Source organism: Sturnira hondurensis, unplaced genomic scaffold, assembly GCF_014824575.4.
Source record: "Sturnira hondurensis isolate 20B ecotype Veracruz unplaced genomic scaffold, ASM1482457v3 Scaffold0014099, whole genome shotgun sequence".
NCBI classification, from domain to species: Eukaryota; Metazoa; Chordata; class Mammalia; order Chiroptera; family Phyllostomidae; genus Sturnira; species Sturnira hondurensis.
In genome coordinates, this window is record NW_028086730.1 from 934,823 (window position 1) to 952,751 (window position 17,929).

The following is a 17,929-nucleotide window of genomic DNA, read 5'->3' on the forward strand; positions in this document are numbered from 1 at the left end:
CATCACGACTACTGATGAATCAATGCTGAGGACTTCTGTTCACAAAGACTGGCCAATGAGGGACCAATGAGGGATGCGGAGGCAAAGCCTGGAACCCCTGCAGCTCCTTTGTTGCTATGAGGCAACCCATCCTGATGGCAGCCCCAACACAAAGAGGCAGGCAGAGCAGGAGCAAGAGAACTGCTGAAGGGTGGAACAAGAACTCGGGTTCCACTGCACTCACAGCCCCCCGCCACCAGACTTAGCTGGCTTTCCATCCAGGAGCCTGGATAACAGAGAGCCCGAGACGGATTTGCTTTCAATTCAAGACCTGAAGATCTGGCCTGGTAACATGTAATGAGCCCTCTCTGCCCAGTGCCCCAAGATTCAATCTTGGAAACCCTTTTGCTTCTGGGTCTGCCACATGGTCTAGCGAGAAAGGCATGTCCCCAAGGTCACCAGCTTATTGCTGTCTAACCCGGGATTCGAACCTGGGCCTCTGCTCCCCAGGCCACACGGCATTTCCGTGCAGAGACTCAGCCAGCTGCCCTACCAGGCCCGGCCGATTGGACGAGCTGCTAAATTGATACTTTGCAAAGCGCGCATGTTTCCAATTGCAGAGAGTGGTTGCGACTTTGAAGCAGCAGCGAGCAGCCTCCCCCTGATGTGGTGAAGCTCGGAGGTGGCTGGCCCGGGATGGAGCGGGATCTTAGGAAACTCTCCGCAGAAGCCCCAGGGCACCCACTCGCTGGAGGAGGATCAGAAAGCTGCCGCTCCCCGCGAGGCCGCAGGCGGCTGGCTCCAAGGACCCCATATCAATTTCACTTTTTTTCCTCCTTGGTGCCTCCCTAATGAGACAATGTTAGAGTTGAAAATAAATAGATGCGTGGCTGGGTAAACAGATAAATAGATACACAAAGCGTGGGTTTCTTCCCTGGACGCTGGCCTCTTTCCTCTCAGGCGCTGGTGGAGGTGCAGGTTTCCAGGGCCCGCTGCCGACCTCTGGAGGCCCTGGGGAGGCGCCGGTAAGAACACCTCCGCCGGCCACCTTTCCTGATCGCCTCCGGGCGTGGGCCTGTGCTCCACTCCCTCCCACTGAGTCTTCGCGCCGACTGGGGACCGGACAGGCTGGTGGGCGTCTGGTCACGAAACAGGAATGGTCACACTACGGAAGGATGGAGGGCTGTGGAGGGCAGCAGGGTCACCTGGACGGAGAGGGCAGCGGGCCTCCTGTCAGACGTAGCCCAACAAAGATGGAGGGTCTGATGGGACCCGAGGGGCTTGCAAAAAGCGATGACCGTGGCAGATCAGAACGAAGTACAGAGGTGAGTGGGGAAGAGCCGGGAGCCTGTAGGGAAGGGGGGGCAGGGAGGGCAGGATCCCTGGTGCCTCAAGTTTGCAATGGAGAAGGAGGCGGAGGTGGCACGGGTGAGCAGAGGGGAGGAGGTGGCGGGCCAGGCCCACCCACGAGGATATAAAGTAACCAGGGAGGAAGTGGCGGTGAGCCCAGGACTGAAAGTCTCCCAGGAAGGAGGGACGACCAGGGTCTGTAGACGGCTCCGGCGCAGAAAACAGCCTGGTGGGCCGCAGCCCCTGCTGCCCGAGAAGGTGCTGGGAGAGGAGTGAGGACCGAGGAGGACACCTACCCCCATTCCAGCCCGGGGCAGATGTCCAGGGGACAGGCAGCTTCGGGCCAAGAGGGGGAAGGGACCCGCCCTGGGGAGGCCCCGCCCCCTGCCCAGCTCTGCACCCCCCTCTCTGCACCTCTGCCTGGGGTTCTGGGGCTCCCCATGTGCCCGGGTCCCAACCCCGTGGGGGCTGCGCCCACCCAGCACCCAGTGAGGGAGGGGTCCGCACATGGAACCCCCGCCCCCACCCGCTCGGCCCTGGGGGGACAGGCCCGAAGCACGTTCTGCACGGCTTCCCCAGAGTCCCTGGTGGGACAGGCACGCGCTCCGGCTTTTCTCTCCTGTCCGTGTGGCCTCGTGCCGTCACCTCCCGAATAAACTACCTGCCCTTGCAGGTCCTGATCTCCGGCTCAGCTTTGGGGGGAAACCCAAACCAAGCCAAGGGGCCAGTTTGGCACCTGATGGAGGTCCCCAAGGCCCCCTCGGGAAGGTGTGGGGAATGCTGAGGATGGAGACCGTGGAGGGACCTCAGGCAAGCGTCCAGGGTCTCTCTTTCCCACGGGGCAGGGGAGGGGCCAGGGGTGTGGCCCTGAACACACAGGCAGAGGTGGGGGGCGTGAGTGAGAGGCAGCTGTGCCCCCCCCCCCAGAAGCCGGCGGGGGCTCTCCTCACTCGCGGTGGCCAGGCTCTCGGGTGCACGCCCGGCTCTCGCTGTCTGGTCATGGAGACCGGGAACCTCATCCCAACGGGGCAGAAGGCCGGTCCTTTCCTTCCTCATTTAAGAAAGTCATTGTTCCTCATTGAGATGAAAAAGCCCTTTCTTAGCAAACCAAACACGCCTTCACTGCATGCCCCCGCGGTCTCCATCCTTGGTCTTTACCCGAAGGAAGTGAACCCTGGAGCCCGCAGCACAGGGCTGTGCCTGCACGGCTCTGTCCCCGGCCCACCGGCTCAGAGCCAGCCAGGGCGCCCTGCCGTGCGCAGTGCGCAGACCGGAACCGCCGTGGTACGCCTGGATGGGGACTGCTCTTGGGCCCCAACAAGAACGAGCTGTGGAACGAGAGGGGGTGCGTGTTGCTAAGCGAAAGAAGCCGACCTGGAAAGGCCGCGTGGTGCGCGGCGGCAGTTCCACGACACTCTGGAAAAGGCGACTCCTGGGGATGGCGAGACTCAGGGTCGCGAAGGTCTGCGGGGCGGGGCTGGGGGGGGGGCAGGTGGAGCGCAGAGGGCGCTCAGGACAGTGGAACAGCACCGTCTGGCCCTGAGTGGTGGACACGGGTCCTTAGACCTTTGTCCAAACCCACAGAACGTCCGACACCGAGAGTGACCCTCTTGTCAGCTGCGGACTTCAATGCAGTGACCATCAGTATCCGCTCATTCATTCAGACACACACACCACGCCAATGCGTGATGTTGACAATGGGGGAAACTGTGTTGGGGGAATTCTCTGAGCTTCCTCCTCAGTTTTTCTGCGAACCTAAAACCATTGTAGGAAAACAAAGTCTAGTCGTTTTTAAAAACCACTAACACCTGGTCCCCTATGGCCCACACCGCTGGCGGCCATGGCAGCTGCTGTGGGACTCTGTGGGACCCCCGCCCCCTCTGGCTGGTCAGAATCCTCACCCCACCCAGCCCCACTCAGCATCGCCCACAGGACCCGCCTGCAGCTCAGACATGGTCTGGGGGCCATGGCAGCTGTCGGCCAAGAGCTCAGTCAGGTGTCAGAGGCCACACCCATGGGAGGGGACCCCTTGGGTCCTCCGTCCCCGGGCCATGCCTGGGTGCTCAGGTTGCACTTCCTCTCAGGCTGGTGCACAATGGGACGGGGACACCCTTCATGCCTGCCCCGCCCCTGGACCTCGAACAAAGCTGTCCTTTGACGAGCCTTCCAGGGACCAAGTCACATTCCCACGGGACCTGGTCTTGGCCCCCTGTCCAAATGCAAGTTGTCAGGGACCTGACCCAAGGGACAGACCACACTGTTATCAGCCACCAGCCGGGCCTCCAGGAGGCTTATCAGAGGCTCGGGTTACCCACGGGGCATGCTCAGCGGCCGCCCGCTCTGCCCCCCGCCCCGCCCTGCCTGGCCTGGCCCCACAAGCTCCCAGTCACTCATCAAGGGGATCACTTGCCAGTTCCTGGAGCCCTGGGGTCTCAGGAGGTGCCCCAGGGACTACCTGGAGGAAGGTGTTCCAGGCTCCCAGTTCCCTTCATAACTGTTATACTGAGAAACATTCTGAGGTTCTTTAAAAACCATCACTGTGCCTGGCTGGTGTAGTTCAGTGGATTGAGCGCGTGCCTGTGAACCAGAGGATCGCGGTTCGATTCCCAGGCAGGGCACATGCCTGGGTTGCAGGCCAGTTCCCACCAGGGACGCACGAGAGACAACCACACATTGATGTTTCTCTCCCTCTCTCCTTCAATTGTATCTGCTGAAGGCATACAGCATGATGGTTGGACGGGTTACTCCGGTCAGGCACACAGACCGCTGCCTCCACTTGGTTGCCGGCCTGTGTTTGCCAGGAGCCCCTGAGCGCTCCTGTCTCAGCGAATCCACCTTATTGGACATTATCCCCCCCCCCTTTTTTCCGATGCGACGTTATTAACTAGCGTCATCATGCGCAGACTCGGGTCCCTACACTCGTCACCCTGCAAAACTAACTTGATACCCTTTGACCGAAAACCCTGCACCCTCCCCAAAGGCCCCCTGCCCCTGGCAACCACCATTCTGCGCTCTGCTTCCAGGGATTTGGTTTCTTTTGGATCCCACCTGTGAGACCACGCAGCTGGGGTGAAGGGCCTGAGCAGGCAGTTTCCCAAAGGGGACCTACGAGTAGCCGGGCGCTCCAGGGGAAGGCACTGCACGTCGGGCAGCGCAGACCGGACCCCAGTGAGACACCTCACACCTGCCGCAAAGGCCGTTCTCAAAACATAGAAGGCGGCAGGTGTGGCGAGGGCGTGAGGACAGGAAACCCCTTGGGAGCCCTTGGTGGGAACATGAATGGGCGCAGCCTCTGTGGGAAACAGCACGCAGGCTCCTCGAAACACCGGAACTCGGACCTCCACGGGACCCCCTTCTGGGAGTGCGTCCAAAGGACATGGAACCAGGCTCTCAAAGGGACGTCTGCACCTGCGTGTTCATCTCGGCCTCGTCCACCATCCAGGTGCGGAAACCGCAGAAAGCGTCCCTCAGTGATGCATGGATAAGGAGACTGAGGTGAACACGCACACAGTGCAGTATTAGCCATAACAAAGAAGGAATTCAGGGCCCAGCTGCTGTGGCTCCGTGGACTGCGTGCTGGACTTTGAACCAAAGGGTCACCGGTTCGATTCCCAGTCGGGGCGTGTGCCTGGGTTGCAGGCCAGGTCCCCAGTAGGGGACCCATGAGAGGCAACCACACACTAATGTTTCCCTCACTTTCTCCCTTTCTTCCCCTCTCTAAAAATAAATAAAATCTTAAAAAGAAGGAGGGAAATGCGGCCGTTGCAGCCACACGGGGATGGGAAGGGCATGAGCAGCAAGATGAGCTGACGCAGAGAGTTCGTGTTTGTGTCTAACGGGGAGTGAACGAGAACGTTCTCCCAGTCTGGGCAGGGGAGAACGTTCTGGAGACGGGGGGTGGGGGTGGGTGCCACAAGTGTGCTCTCCGCCCTGGTGCCGTAAGGCGAAAACGATGACAAGCGGAACTGCCGCGTCACGGTTTTTTCCAACCCTGAAAGGACAGAACGCCGCCCACCCGACTCTGGACCGGGAAGTCGCCTTTTATTTCCTTTGAAAGGTAGATGGGAGAGGCCAGTACAAAGTTTGGTCAGATCTCATCCTCTACGCGTGATGTCAAAATTTAGGAAAGCACGTGAAAAAAATTAAAAATGGCTCTGTTACCTAAAACGTCCATCCTTTTAAAAAGTGTGTGATAACCGCCACTCTGGCCCACCATCCATGCAGAGGTAAGGTGCCTGCCCCCCCCGCCGGAGCAGGGTGGACCGACCCTGGCACCCCAAGGTCCCTCATCGCAGGTGAGCAAAGTGCGCCCCCGAGGCTGTGGCTCCTGTCCCGCAGCCTGAGCTGACCAAGACGGCCTCAAAGGTCACTTCTGCCTGACCCGGAACCCAAAGCTCTAACTCGGCCTGGCACGACGTGGCCCCGGCCCCCTTGCCAACCACTCGCTGATGCTACGCGCCAGCCACCACAGCCCCACTTCGCCCCGAAATCAGCTCACGTCAGCCCAGCGTGGGCGGGCGCTGGTCGCTCCGCGGGTCGGTGAGTGAATGAGTGTTTCCGGCCCCCGCCCCCCCCTCGGCCCTCCCTCTGCTGGGGGCATTCGCTGCAGCTCGGTGTCCGCAGGCCCCAGCCTGCCCTGCGCCCCCAACCACCCTGTATTCACTCACTCATTCATTCATTCATTCATGCCTGGGTTGCGGGTTTAGTCCCTGGTTGGGCAGCCGAGGCAAGGTGGCCCCAGTGACGCAGGGTCTGCCGCCTGGGTTGGAGAAAGGGAAGAGCAAGGGGGCATCTGCTGAGATGTGCACGGGGCTGCAGTGGGTGGGACGGTGAGCCGGTGGCACCGAGAGGCGAGCGACCAGGGAGGGAGGGACAGCTGCTGGGGCTGGGGCTCTGCATCAGCTTTAGACTGGGCACCCACGTGCCCGCATCGGCTGTTGGGAAAATCACACTTACAGGGTTGGCAAAATTGCTGCGAGCGTGTGACGGAGTAAATGACCGCACGGCCCCGCTGCCGTTTCTGGGAGGTGGGCTAGAGGGTCACTGAGTCCCGTGTGGGAGTCGGAACTGATGGCCCCACTGGGGAGGAGATGAGGACTGACGGGCGGGGGCCCAAAGGCTACAGCTGAGCAGGTGGGCTCTGTGCACCCACCCCACCCCCAAACTCCGTGTGTTCATGGGGACCATGCCTCTCAGTGCAGGTGGCTGGGGTCGTGACCAGTTTTTGACGTGTCTCAGCTTTAGAGCCACTGCCCAAGAACAGGACCCCAAATGAGGCCAGGCTTCGGGATTCGCCTCGTGCCACACACACCCCTCCCCTAAAGCTGTCCCTGCCTGCCGGGGGGCCCCACGTGGTGCTGCATCCGCAGTGCAGGCACCGCTCTGCCGTCTTTCCGGAGCTTCCCTTCCAGCTGTCGCTCTGCTGTCAAGGTCGCTCACAGCAGTGGGGGAGAGGATGTTTGGACGCCCCGGGGACCCTCTTGAAATTCCAGGACTCTGAATTTCAAGCTGAGCTCAGTCGTCCTGGTGTTCAAGTTCATGCAACTGTTGGCAAAACCCGACTTCCTGTTTACAAGGCACGAGCGGGGCGGGGACGGGGAATGCCTTTTGGAGACGCCGAAGGCACCTCGGACGCCAGCGAGCGCTTATGAAGCCCGTGGAGGAAGTAACTGTGGATGGATCAGAAACATTTCCCCTGGAACATGCCCAGGTTTAATAATTAAACAAAAAGTAGCTTGGCAAATTGACGTGGATTTTTGCTGAACCCCAAACATTTGGAAAGATGTTTGACTAAGCCCTGCCCTGGGTGCGGCCCATCCTTTTGGGGAGGCAGCGCCTGCGTTCGCACCGTCGGGCCACGCACTGGAAACCGCAGGCCCTCTGGCCCTCGGTTCCCCCCCACCTCCGCCCCGTCCCCTGTGTGTGCCCACGTGGGGGGCAAGTTCACCCCCACCCAGGGCCTCCGCTCAGCGGACCTCTTCATTCGCCAGTTCTAGAACTTCAGCGATACCCGCTGCGGGGCTGATTCCCGAGGAATTTTAAAGAACTCCTTTGGATGAGCCAGTTACTTTCAAAGCCAGAAGACTTTGATGTCATTAACAGTAACAGCGACGACAAACACTTGGGGACAGAGCTGTGGTTGTGCGCATGGGGCTGCCGCTTCTCGTCCTGGGGAGGGTTCCAGGACAGCCTTGAGGGCACAGTCCGAAATGTCACTGAGGTGTCCAGGAAATCCCCTGCTGGCCTCCGCCACCGCAGAGGAAGCGCTGACGTCCCGTTTCTGGGCGAGGGCGGCTTGGGGGCACTCTGCTGGTCCTCGCCGGAACTGGCGGTGCGCCTCCGCTCAGAACCCGCTTCGTGCAGGTGGCCGGGGAGGGTCTGAACTGTTTCCCACGCTCCTTTGCCACCGCGCCACTGAGCAGAGGGGGTGACTTCTGCCGTGTTTGTAAGGCAGGTCTTCGTGAGGCCCCGTCACCGGGATTCCCACAGGCACCTTCGCAGCAGACACGTCACAGCCTACCAGCTGCCAGAGGTACCCGGACGAAAAGTCACAGCCTGCACTTGAGCAAGTCGCCGTAGGGGACCGACCGAACAGGTACTTACAACCCACGGCAGGTGTCCACCCCCACCCCCAGCCAACTGCCAGTCCACTCCCCCAGCCACCCACCTGCCCAGCCGTCATCCATTCATCATCCATCCAACAAACATTTGTAGAAAAGTGTGACAGTGTCCCATGGCTGCTGCAACAACATGCCACAAACAGGTGACATAAAACGAGAGTACTTCCTCGCAGTCTGGAAGCCAGTGGTCCGAACTCAAGGGGCTGGCAGGCCCGCGCCGTCTCTGGGGGCTTCCGGTGGAGGGTCCTTCCTGCTTCTTCCAGCCGCAGAGGGTGGCGGGTCATCCTCAGGGTCCCCTTGGGTTGTGGCCGCATCACCCTGTTCTCTGCCTCCATAACCACGTGGCCCCAGGCGCCCCTCCCCCCACGAAGTCTGAGCAGCCGGCTCTAAACAGCAGAGTCCGTCCGGGAGGCACCAGCCTCGGGCAGTGGGAGTGAGGGAAAGGGGCGTGAGGCGGGTGAGATGCCCGGAGAGGGGCCACCGTGTAGAAACACACCGGGTGACTGAGCAGAGCTCACGGCTAGAGGTGGCTCCCTGCCTCCTGCTTCCCAAACCTTCTCCCCGTGGAGGGGGCCGGGTCGAGTGGGAGGAACCAGTCCGTGGGTCTGTGGTGCGTCGGGCCAGTGTGCTGGCCACACAATGCTGTGGAGGCAGGGGGGTCGCTTTAAACGGGTGATCTCGTGTTGTGTGAGTGTCTCTGCAATAAAAGAAGAGTTGACCCCGTGGAATACCAGCCCCTCCTGCATCTCTGGGTGGCATCGCCAGGTCCTGCCCCCAGAGAGCCCTCAGAACCCCAGGCTCGGAGCCGCTGCCGTTGGAGTTCGGGTGCCCCCGGGGAGAGAGAAAGGAGGTGGCAGGAGTGTCCCCAGAGGCTCGTGATAAACCCTCCTGTTTGACCCTGGCTTCTCTCGCCCGTCACCCCCCTCCAAACAGTGCACCTGCCCTGAAGTGGGTCAGGTCACGGCCCCCGGGAGCGAGAGCCGCCCAGACTAGGGGAGAACGAGGGTGGGCCGTCGGTTGAAATGCAGCGCGTCAGACTGTGAGGGCCTCCACAGGAGTCTGTGAGGACCTTCCGTGCCTGGAGTCGGGCGGAGAGTCCTCAGACGTGACATCAAAGCAGAACCACGGACGGTGAGAAACCGGACTCCGTTAAAAGTAACAACATCTGCCCTGAGTCTGACGCTCAGGGAAAGCTGCAGAAAACTCGTCTGCAATCGGATGTCTGACAAAGGATGCACGTTCAGAGCGCACAGAACTTTCAAAACTCCGTAGTAAGAAAGCAAGCAACCAAATTTAAAAACGTGCCAAGAACTCGAACAATTTCTTCACCACGGAGGGAGAACAGAGAGCGAGCAAGCTGGGAAAGTTATTCAACATCATCAGCCATTAAGAAAACACGAACTAAAACCCGTGATGAGCTACCACTACTCGCCTCTAGGAGCCCATGACGTCTTGTTGAAGTGCGGCCGTAAGCACCGGCGAGTGGGGAGCGCGTGCTGCTCTCGAGTGCTGCGGGCGGGCACGCAGAAGGACGCGCTGCTCCCAGAGGCTGGCGGCAGTTTCCTAAAAAGCCAACAGACACTCCGCCCAGGACCCAGCAATTCCGCTCTCGGATGGTCACCCTGGAGAAACGAAACCTTATGTCCACACAAAACCAACGTGCAAATGTTTACAGCAGCTATGCGCACGGCTGCCACAACCGGGAGCAGTTATAATGTCCTTCAGGAGGCTGAGGAATGAACAAACCGTGGTGTAGCCGCACAGCAGAATACTACTGGTTGGCGATAAAAACCGTGGAACCGTTTAAACGGCTCAAAGGTGTCACGGCGGGTAGACGGAGCTAGTCTAGGAAGGCTACATGCGATAGGTTTCATTCGTAGGCTAGCCGATAAGTGAGAGAATTGCAGTGAGGGAGAATAATTCGGGGGCGCAGGGGACATGACCCTAAAGGAGTGGCAAGCAGAAGGGGGCAGCGAGGATGACACAACCGTCCTGTGTCCTTGTGGTGGTGGCAGTCATGTGGACCCACTCGTGTGTCCAAGTTCACGGACCTGCACACCCCCTCCAATACAGGTGATTTTACTGTGCGATCACTTTAAAAATAAAAAATAGAAATGGATGGGGTATTGAGCAGCACAGCAGACACGGCTGAAAAAAGGCTCGGTGAAGAAACCGCCCAGAGCGCAGCCCAGAGAAAAGGACGTGAAAACAGGACAGTGCACATTAACAGGAGACGCAGTCATCCGAAAGCACTTCAGAGCCCTGAATAGCTCGTGATAAGTCTCGTCCAAGTTGGGGTTATCGCAGGAATACAAGATCGGTTTAGAAAAATCTACCGATGTCATTTATCACAACAGCAGATGAATGGAGAAAAACCAAATGATTGTTTTAATAAATGCAAATAAAAGCATTCTATAATATTCAGTATCCAAACACGGTTGCAAAATCTTAGCCAAATAAGAATAAAAGGGAACTTCTTCAATAAAGAGCTCTATCAAAATACCTGTGATAATGGTCATATTTAATGGAAAGGTACGTAGAATTTCTGTTAAATATCAAGCCTTGACAGGTGTGGATCAACTGGGGGGACCTCGTCCCACAGAGTGAAAGGTCAAAGGTCACCAGTTTGATTCCTGGTCAGGGCACGTGCCTGGGTTCCAGGTTTGGTCCCCTGTTGGGGGTGCATGCAAGAGAAAAGCACTCTATGTTCCTCTCTCACATCGATGTTTCTCCCCCTCTCTTTCTCCCTCCCTTCCCCCCTCTCTAAAAAGAAATAAATAAATAAAATCTTTTTAAAAAATCAAAAAGCAAACACTTCTATAAAACAGCAAACCTAAGGTCCCAACCCTATGCAATAAGACATGAAAAAATATATTTTAAAAAAAGGGAGAGAAAACATTCTTATTAATTGTAGATGCGAATATTGTCTACATAGAAAACCTCAAAATAACCTGTGGAAAAAGTATTAATCAGAGAGTTAAGTTAGATGAATAGATACAAACCCAACATACAAAAGTCAACTGCATTTCTTTAAAGCAACAACAGTTAGAAAACACAAGTTTTTAAAAGATGCCATTTGCAATAGCAACAAAAACAAAGACACGGAAAAGTTGTATGCATATACCAAACACACACACACAAAAGATCTAACAAAAGGGTGTCTATATAGTGCATGCTTTTGGATAAAAGACCCAATGTCATAAAGGTGCTGGTTCTCCCCAGAGCGACGTGCAGATTCAGCGCAGTTCTGACACGAAGACCAACGGCGCTCCCTTAATGAACTTCTGTGACCCTTGGTGGTTCTCACCATAAAGCGTTTATGAAACGCTTGCCCGGGGACCGAGGACAAGGCCCAAGCTCCTTCGCCTGAAAAACGAAAGGGTGAAAAACACCTGATCCCTAAAGTCTCCTTCTGCCCAGAAACCCCAAGTTCTCTGAGGCTCCCAGGCAAGGGGACCAGCAAGACACACTGGACGATTCTCTGGGGCTCCCCGCACCCTGCACTGCCCCTCTGAAGGAAACGAAACGACAAACCCAGGCCGGAGTGGGCCGAAGACTCCACCCCGAAGCCCTGATTTCTGACAGAACGGGAAGGCAGAGCAAATCACGACACGTCCAGAACATGATGTAACCACTGCAAATGGCTTTTAAAGGATTACACAAACACGGAAAGTATTCCTGCCCTGCGAGGTGGGGAAAACTGCACCTGGGCTGTAATTACGGCTCTGATCGCAGAGACAAGACCCAGGGGGCGAGGCTGTAAGTCCCACCCGGAGACTCGTCTTGGTTGGTCCACGTTTTATTATTAATTCTAGCTGTGGGCCAACGCTCCAAAGTCAGGGAGTCCACACCAAGGTGCGGATTTCTAGTTTCCCTTAAGAATGTGGAGACTGACCAGCCTGGGGCCAAGGTCCCACCTGAACTGGGCTGCCCTCCTCTGGGCCTCCGTGCCGTCGGGCCGGCCGGGTCCCCGCCTGTCCTGCTCCACCCGGCCTCTGTGAGCATGTGACGCCTGGACTGTGGTCCCATTTTGCTCAAGGACAGAGGCACCCGAACATTTGGTTTGACCGTCCCCTGCCGTCTCCTTCCCCCGCTGCATCTGGGAATTAGTAACCTGGGCTGCAACCGGAAGAGCTGAAGGCCCCCGGGGCCTCTGTCTGTCTTTGTCAAATGACAACCGGGACAGGACAAAGCTCTTCCCTCCCTCCGCCCTCTTGTCTGCTTTCCTTGGCTGTTCTTTTGGCCTCACTCTCCCTGTGGCCTCCTCCACCGGGATGTCCATCTGTCTGTCCGTCTCTCTGTCATACCATCCAAGTTTAGGAAGTACAAATCATAGGAGGGAGTGTTTCCTGACGCAGGATAAGTGGTGCCCCCAAAAGGACAAGAACCCGAAAAAATACTGTGCCCCGTGCCTCACCCATCCCTCCACACCCGAGAAGTACGGCAGGGTGTAGCTCTGCTCCACTGCGGGCCGGCTTGGTCCACTGGGAAGAAAAATCCACGTCTGGGGGAGCAGGGGCAGGCGGCAAGGAGGTATGTGGGCGCCAGCCGGGCTTGGTCGACACCATTAGCATTTCTAAAGGTTCATTTTCAACTCTGTGGATACAGCCGGCCGAAAATTATTGACCTGAGCAGGAAGTGGCTACGGGCTTTTTGGGAGGGCCAGGGGGACACACAAAGGAGAGATGACCGGCAGTGGATTGCAGCCGCGTTGGTCTTTGTCACTCATGAGAGAAGGGGCCGGGGACGGAGCTGAAGGGACCAGCCAGCCTGAGCTGAGACGGCCCCACGGGCCCCCTGGGCTCCCTTCAAGCTCAGTCCTGCTCAGTGCGGCTCCCCCGACACACACCGCCATTCTCAGAGATCCGCGCCCCCACGTACCCCCAAACTGCCGAAAAGGGCCTGGGACAGAAGTTTTATAGTTTCATATTTCTTTGTCTTACGTGTCCAGAGTCTAGGTGGGTGTTCTTTTCCCGTGTGGTGAAATTTACCTGACATAAAACGAGCCGTTTCGGCCCCGGCCAGGCGGCTCCGCTGGTTGGAGCCTTGTCTCCTGCGCTGAGAATACGTGGGTTCAGTTCCCGGCCAGGAGGCGCACCCAGGCTGCGCGTGGTCCCCAGTCGGGGTGCCTATGGGCTGCAGCCGAGACCTGTTTCTCTCTCACACTGATGTTTCTCTCTTTCCCCCATCCTTTCTCTAGAATCAATTTTAAAAAATTTTTAAAGAACTGTTTTCGAGCGAACATGCACCACCTCTGGCTTTCTCCAAAGCACCTCATCCCCTCCCCCAGTGGACCGTCACCCCCCTCTCGTCGCACCCTGCGCCCGCCCCCAGGACCCCCTCTGCCCCTCGGGACCTGCCTGTTCTGCTCACATGCCGTGCAGGAACCACACACTGTGTGGGGCGTCGGGAGCCTGGCTTCTTTCACGGAGCACCGCGTGTTCGAGGTTCATCGCGTGTGTCGTGGCGTGTGTCGGAGCTCCGCTCCTGTCTGTGGACCACATCCTGTCTGCCCATCCGTCCAGGGGGGACGGCAGGGCTGTGTCCCCCGTTGGACGGCTGTGAATCGGAGGAAACAGGTTTGGGAGTGAGCACCTGCTTCCATTTTCGGGGGTGTGCCCCTGGGAGCGGCCCCACTGGGTCACGCAGCACCGCTGGGTCACCCGCACCTCTGCACTCAGCTCCGTTCTGTTCTGAGTTTTTTCTCCAGTTCAGCACCAATGTCCCAAAGCCTCCAGCTGTCTCTTCTCCAATTAGGGCCTCTTGATGGGGCACTCACTGGGGGGCCCTTGGACCTCTTTTGGAGCTTCTGCCCGGCGCCCCAGGACGCTGGAGGCGCTGTTCCAAAAGAGGAACCCAGTCCTTCCTGCTTGTGCGGTGCCGCTGGGGACTGGTGGGCACCCCCATCAGTACTGCCCCTCCTTGGTCCCCTGCCTTCCATGGTCACATGCTCACGGGGCAGGTCGGGCCCATGGAGGGCCTTTCTCTCGGCAGGACCCCCTACCTTTGAGGAGTACAACCTGGGACTATTGCCTCCTCCACTCACTCAGGGCCTGTGGCCGTGTCCCCTCTGAGAACGACAGGGGTTTGACGCACTGGGACCATCCCCAGTGAAAGCAAGACCTCCGTGGGTCCCAAGGAGCACTGTCCCTCACTGGCTTCATTGCCTGGGAGGCGAGAGGGCCCCACACCGAAAGGCTGGGGCCCACGGCCGACCACGTCGTTTCTGTGAAGAGTGGGCCCTCCGGGGACAACTGAGCCTGGTCACCACAGAAGAGACAGCGGGGCGGCCATGGGCCCCTGGAGCGCAGTGGCTCTCGGGGCTGAAAAAGAAGCTGAGAGAATGGCATCCTTCAAGTCCGCCTCCCGACACGCCAACGGCAGCACGAGGGTTTCAAACGAAAAAGCAGTCAGAGCCACGGGGAAGAGGCCTGGGCATTCGCAGCGCAAGCCTGGGGGCCGAGAGGAGGGGGGCAGTGCCCAGAGCTCCCCTTGGGGGGGGGGTGAGCCCGCAGGGTGAAGCGAGGGAGGGAGCACAGGCAGGACCGCCTTCCTCAGAGGGGAGCGTTTACTGAGCCCTCACTCTGTGGGGACACAGGGCTGGGAGCCAGCCACCTGGTGCCCTTGGTCCGAAGCGCCCCCGATGACCCCATGGTACCCGACGTGGGCGACCATCCTGGACAAACCCAACGCAGTCACCGGGAGAGCCGGCAGGGACCACAGGTCGCTGTGAAAGTAGAAATCAGGAAAACACGAAAAGAGGAAGAAACCGAGGAGGTTGGCGCACCCCGTCCTGTGGCGTGTGGCGTGTGCCAATGTTACATGTGGCTGGGAGGGACGAACTTGGCGCTCTCCCCCAAACACACAGCACCTGGAGTGTGGGGCCGCCCTGGCATCTTGGCGAAAGTCCCCACCCCGTCTAAGGCCCTGCTTCTTTCTCTACAGAAACTCCCCTAAGTGGGTCGAACAGTGGCCTCCCCGAGGAGAGGGGCACGCCCTGACTTCCCGCCCCCGAGAGCTCGGCCTGACTTGGGGAAGGGGCCCTTGCCCGTGGGATTAAGTGAAGGCTCACGAGGTGAGAACCTCCTGGCTCAACGGCGTGGGGCTTAGATCCGATGGCAGGTGTCGTTATAAGAAGAAGGAAGGAGGGGCCGTGAGAGAGCAGGGCCGGAATTACCGAGGTGTGTCTATAAGCCACCAGCAGAGGCCTGGGGAAAGGCCCGGACCAGAGCCTCCCCTGGGGCCTCCGGAGGAACCAGCCGAGAGAGTGAGAGAGAGAGAGACAGAGAGAGCTGTAACAAGGAAACATGGACTGGCTGCCTCTCACGTCGCAGGCTCCCTGACCGGAGATCGATCCCATGACCCTTGGGTTACAGGACGACGCTCCAGCCAGCTGAGTCACCCCAGCCAAGGCACACACATGGTTGTTCGGCCAAGTTCAGTTTCCATGACCGCTTACTCCTGGTGTCGTACGTTCTACGGGTCTGAAGAAACGCAGAATGCCATGGGCCCGCCATTGTCTTATCAGAGTGGTTTCACTAAACACCCTGTGGCCCCCCGTCCATCCTTCTGTCCCCAGCCCTCGGCAACCACTGAGCTGCCTGCGGTCTCCACAGAGGCTGTCTTTTGCAGAACTTCATGGACTTGGAATCGTGCAGAGCACAGCCTTTTCAGATTAATGCTTCCACTCAGTAACGCACATTTAAGATGGCTTTGGGAGTCTTCGTGGCTCCGAGCGCGTCCTGTTTAGCGCTGAGTAACGCCGCCCTGTGTGGGTGGACCACAGTTTAAGAGCACATCCTCCCTCAAGGGCACCCTGGCTGCTTTTCACTTTGGGCAGTGATGGGCGAAGCCACTGTGCACATGGTGTGCGGGTTTCTGCGCAGACCTAAGCATTCGGCTCCTTTGGGTGAAGACCAAGCAGCGCGATTGCCAGACCGAGTGGTAACAACGCGTTCGGTGTTGTGAGATGCTGCGGGACTGCCTTCCAGGGCGGCCGTCGGGGGCTGCCTTCCCGGCAGCAGTGCGAAGCACGTGGGCGCTCCCGGGGCTCCAGGTTCTCATCGGCACGTGGTGCAGGCGTCCTCGCATGCTGAGGCCACTCTCAGAGGCGTGCAGCGGCGCCTCGTTGAGATTTCGAGGTGCGTGTCTCTGCTGACACAGGACTCGGAGCGTCTTTTCCTAGGTCTATCGCCACCCACACGTCTGCTGCGCTGAGGTTTGGTTGTCATGGTTATTTTTCTTTGGCCAAGACCCTCAGGCAGGGAAGACCCTTGTGCAGAGATACTGCTTGCCAGCCCAGGACCTCTTCCCGCCCCAGAGCTGACGCAAGTGGGAGACGCATTCTTGCTGCCCTCCGCTTTGCTTTTTCCTGCTTCCTGGAATGTGGATGTGATGGCTGGGCTGTGCAGCCCTTTCGGGCCGTGAGGTGTCTTTGAAGAGAGAATGTGGCACTGGGATGAAAGAGCAGGCCGGTGGAAGAAGGAGCGGGGTGCCTGCTCCTTGGAACTTCTGTGCTGTATAAGACACACATACCTGGGGCATCTTATTGTGTGTGGTCAGACCTGCCCCTGTCTGAAAGGGAGGCAGCTGCAGAAGCAGTCACAGTCTCTGGTGACCCTCGATGCCCGCTGTGGATGGACAAAGGGGGTTCTGTGCAAAGGCACGTCACCGGGCGAGCTGGTCACACGTTCGTCCCTGGGCAGGTCACGGTGGGCGGTCACACTCCAGGCCTGCGACTTTCTTGGTGAAAGGCCGCCACAGGCAGCCTGGCCAGTGTGCGTGCCCCCAGGCCAATGCACCAGAAGTGCCAGCCCTCCGAGGGGGGGTAACTCTCGGGCGGGCATAGACCCCCGTGAACTACCCCGGGATCCGATCGCCTTCTCTCTCCTTCGAGTCACCTTCCTTCCAGCCCCTCCTTCATCTCAGACGCCTAAAAGCAACTGCAGGACTTTTGTCCTTCGGAGCATCGGAGCCCTGGCCCCCGACAGTGCGGTCAGCGTGGTACAGCAAAGCCCACGAAAACCGGCTACAGCTTGGGGCGTTTCTTGCGTTGACACCGTAAGAGGCAGCGGGCGTACGGTGTGGATTTGAACTTCTTCCCGGGACCACAGCCCCTGTTCTACCTGTGGGCAAATGTGTCCTTGAATCGGCCCACAGAGCCACACGGCGCAGACAGCAGAGGCAGGAGGACACACGCTGGAAAAGGTGTGCAGAAAACGGCCATCGGGCGTGAGGCTGAAGAACGGCAGCGGCCCCACGTCAAGGACAAGCAGTGCTAAGTGTGTGTGTGCCCTGTGTGCATGGGCCAAGCCGCGACCTCACCGAGCAGGTGACGTGCAATCCCTCCTATTGCCCCAGTGCGGATAGGCCCGAGATGATCAAAAGGAACTCTGTCTGAGTCTTCTTTGGGGGGCCACGGGGCCACCGCCATCTCTTTGGGGTCATCAGATGCCTTCTGTAACCGGTGCCTCGTGGGAAAGGAAGGAAGCGGCGAGGATTCATTTGGTCGAATAAATGGATATGCTTGTTTAAAAAAGGAAGCAGGCTATTTTATGGTAACATTCCATATATTTGAATCATGCCAATTCTGACAGTATCTCAGGGAGATTCTAATAATAGCGAGGAGGATATTCTGATGAGGATTGTAACAATGTTTTCTACTGTGGATGCTGTGCCAAACTTGCCCTGCGCGTGAGCTGCCCGACGGAAGGGTCGCTGACGCCCTGCCCCTCCCTGGAGTTTAACTCGACCCCTGTCTTTAATGGGCCATTCCAGCATCTTCCTTAGAATGGCCACCACCGGAGGAAGCAGCTCAGGACCCGCTCCCAGGCTTCTTAAACTTCCACAAGCAGTGAAGTAACGACGTGCGCTCTCGACCCTGACCCCAGACCCAGCACCGCCTCTGCACCTGTATGGGTGGGGGTTGGGCCATCCGTGAGCCAGAGCAGACTGGTCCCACCCAGCTTCCTCGGGCTCCT